The following is a 3,342-nucleotide window of genomic DNA, read 5'->3' as shown; positions in this document are numbered from 1 at the left end:
ATTACATATTGACACCTCTTAGCTTCTTTGTGAATCTACTTATATATATCTTGACATATTTTAATGATAATTCTAATTGTACCACTAATTAAAACAATGAAACTTAATAGCATTGATCATACCAAGATGTGCAAATAAAGTAAAGATAGATATATTACAAGTTATTTGAACACAGAGTGATCTTCCTTTCAAATAGCTATGACTAGGGGTGTCAAATGGGCGGGTTGGGTTGAAATTGGTGATATTAAAATGGGTTGAAATAGAAATCGGGTTGGATCTTGACCCGCCCAAGTTTACTTTGGGCTCAAATGGGCTAAAAAATGGGTTGGGTCTTGACCCGCCCAATTTGACCCGATTAATCTCAATAATTTTAACATAGTGATATTTAACTTTTATAATCACAATTTGAATTTCAACTCAAGAATTTTTCTTAAAAAATAACAAATGGATAGATAAATCCTAAAATATTCATACCTTCAATATAGGAACATATCTTAATAAAAAAAATTAAAACGGGTTGAAATTGAAGATTAAATTGGGCTCAATTGAGGATTCTCTTAAAATGGGTTAGGCTTGAATGAGTTGAGATTGAATCCAATTCAAATTATCTTGAGCCCAACCCTTAAAAATCTAGGCGGGTTGGGCGGGTTACCTATGTTTGGATTCATTTTTGACACCCCTAATTATGACAAATAAATTGGTTTTGGCTTTAGCTATCGAATTTATAAGATCTATTTTCCTTTTCCTTTTCCTTGTCCCATTTTCCAATGACGTGAATGAAAAAGCCGATGGTTTGGGCGAGCGCGTACGATGCCTCACTGTTAGTCTAGCCGGCTTGGGCATGTTTGAGCCGATTAAATGAGAAAAATTGACCCTAGCTTTCGAACCCCGGATTTTAAAGTTGCATCCTCCAGGGTCTCATAAGTTCCTAACCACAACCTCGCACCTTTCCTATCCGGATCTCTTATCTCCGCCACGAACGTCCCCTATTGCCTCCGTCTCACACCTATGTACCACCTCCAATCTCCCGACGTGTTTTTCTCACGCGCTACCACCATAGGCCCCTTTATAATTTCCACCTCGGATTCAGACTTTTCATGGGATTCGATTGAAGGGGAGCTACCTAAACTTGAGTTAGGACTATTAGGTAATTCGACGTTGCTTAAATTCATAGGTGAGAAATATTCAGAAAAATCGAAATCATTTAGAAGATATTGCTACTGATTCAAGAAAATCAAAATCAGATAAAGAGAACTCCGTATTAATATTCATTTTTTTTTCTCTCTAGATATTTGGATGAATTTTCACTTAGGGTTTCATAAACTATGTTTATTTATACCCTTTGGACTATACATGTAGCGACTTAGTCCCTACATATTATTTTAAAAAAATATTTATTGAATTTCTACGTTGGTTCCGTTTTAAGCACATGTATGTTATGCTTTTTGTTTATATTATTATTCTAATGAACTTGAAGATAAATTAAATAAATGTATGAATTATTGCAAGATGTTATGCCCATCACGATAACGACACGTTCTTCTGAAAATTTAAGAGTCATTAAGGGAAATATAATTATTTGATGAGTGATGACCAAGCTATTCCTAGTTATATATATACTAGTCATTAGGTTCCCGCGCCAGCGCGGGCCCAATGTATATTACTTCCTCCGTCTCATTTTATGTGAGGTAGTTTGATTCGCCACGGAGTTTAAAAAAGAAATGAAGACTTTTAAAATTTGTGGTCCAAAATGAATGATATAAATTTGTATGACTGTAAATTATTTCATTAAGGGTAAAATAAGTATTTTATAATCAAATTGTTACTTAATATAGAAATGTGACATTCTTTTGGGACTGACTAAAAAGGAAAGTAAATAACATAAATTGGGAGTAGTTCTTTGTTTCAATTTATGTGACACCGATGAAATTTGGAGAGTTATATAATTTTTTGTATGTGATTTTGTTAAATATATTTTGAAGTTGTTAATTTATTGTGATTTATAGCACTTCTTATATCATTTTCAAATAATATATATTACTCTTTCTGTTCCATTTTATGTGACGTAGGTACTTTTACGAAACTCAACTAAATTTCTTATATGATTCTTAAATATTTTTAGTTGTTATTTTTCTTTAATTTACGTTACTTTTTATGTTATTTTCAAACAAACTTCTTATGTTTCAATATGGAATTAAAGAGTCAATAAAATTTCTTTTATGATTTTTAATTATGTTTTTTTAATATCTTATATTATTACATTGTGATTTTAAGTACTTTTTATGTAATTTTTAAATCTAGAACAAATTAAAAGAAAAACAAGGAAAAATTTAAATGAAGAAAGTACTAAAATTTTCAAATAATCATATTTCTATATTAAAATGTTAAAAACTTTAAAACTCCACATATATGCAGAAAATCATATACGGAAGACAAAATAATTTTTAAAATATATATTAAAGCTCTTTCTAATAATATCACATATTTATTCTATTTTTCAAATAATATATATTTCTCACTCAATCTCAATTACGCAGTACATATGAAATTTCGAGAGTTAATCAAATTCTTAGTACTATTTTAAACTATATTTTAGTACTATTTATATAATTTTCAAATAATATATGTTACTACTCTATTATATTATGCAATACATGTGAAATTTCAAGAATTAACCAAAATTTTAATATTTTAAATTGATTTTTAGTACTATTTTTGTAGTAAATAGAGGAAGTTGAAGAAGAAGGGCAAATCGGTCAATTGACTGACTAACCCTAAGCTCCTAAACATTCTCACTTCTAAATGGAAGCACGGGCACAATATCCGTTAAATTGTTAATTATTATGATTTATAATATTTTTTACATTATTTTCAAATAATATATGTTATGTATTTTTAAATACTTTAAGTTGTGATTAATAATATTCTTAACGTAATTTCAAATAATATATGTTACTCCATTTGTCCCAATTTATGTGACACATGTGAAATTTTGAGAGTTAATATGTTTTTCAAATATTGTAAGTTGTTAACTATTGTGGTTTATGGTATTCTTAATGTAATTTTTCAAATAATATATGTTATTCCCTTCGTCTTAATTATACAATTCGCGTAAAATTTTGAGAGTTAATCGAATTTGTAATATTTTAAATTTATTTTTTAGTACTATTTAAAAAGGAAAAAATTAAAATATAATGAAAGAGGAGTGTATAAAAGTAGGTGGGCCATATTTGTGATAGGTGGGCCATCTTCAAAAACCAAATATAAAAGTAGGTGGGCCATCTTGGTGCCACGTGTCGAAAGAAGAGTGAATTTTATTCACTCTTCTTATATAGTAAAATA

General features: G+C 29.0%; 1 pseudogene; it reads right to left on the bottom strand.

The window, feature by feature from the left end:
• Positions 1 to 648: 648 nt before the first annotated feature.
• On the bottom strand, positions 649 to 1,272 carry LOC107060743 (ethylene-responsive transcription factor 2-like; annotated as a pseudogene).
• Between the last annotated feature and the right edge of the window lie 2,070 nt (positions 1,273 to 3,342).

This window comes from Solanum tuberosum, unplaced genomic scaffold (genome assembly GCF_000226075.1).
Source record: "Solanum tuberosum cultivar DM 1-3 516 R44 unplaced genomic scaffold, SolTub_3.0 scf00095, whole genome shotgun sequence".
Lineage (NCBI taxonomy): Eukaryota > Viridiplantae > Streptophyta > Magnoliopsida > Solanales > Solanaceae > Solanum > Solanum tuberosum.
Note: the sequence above shows the minus strand (reverse complement) of the source record. Positions and strands in the feature narration are given on the sequence as shown.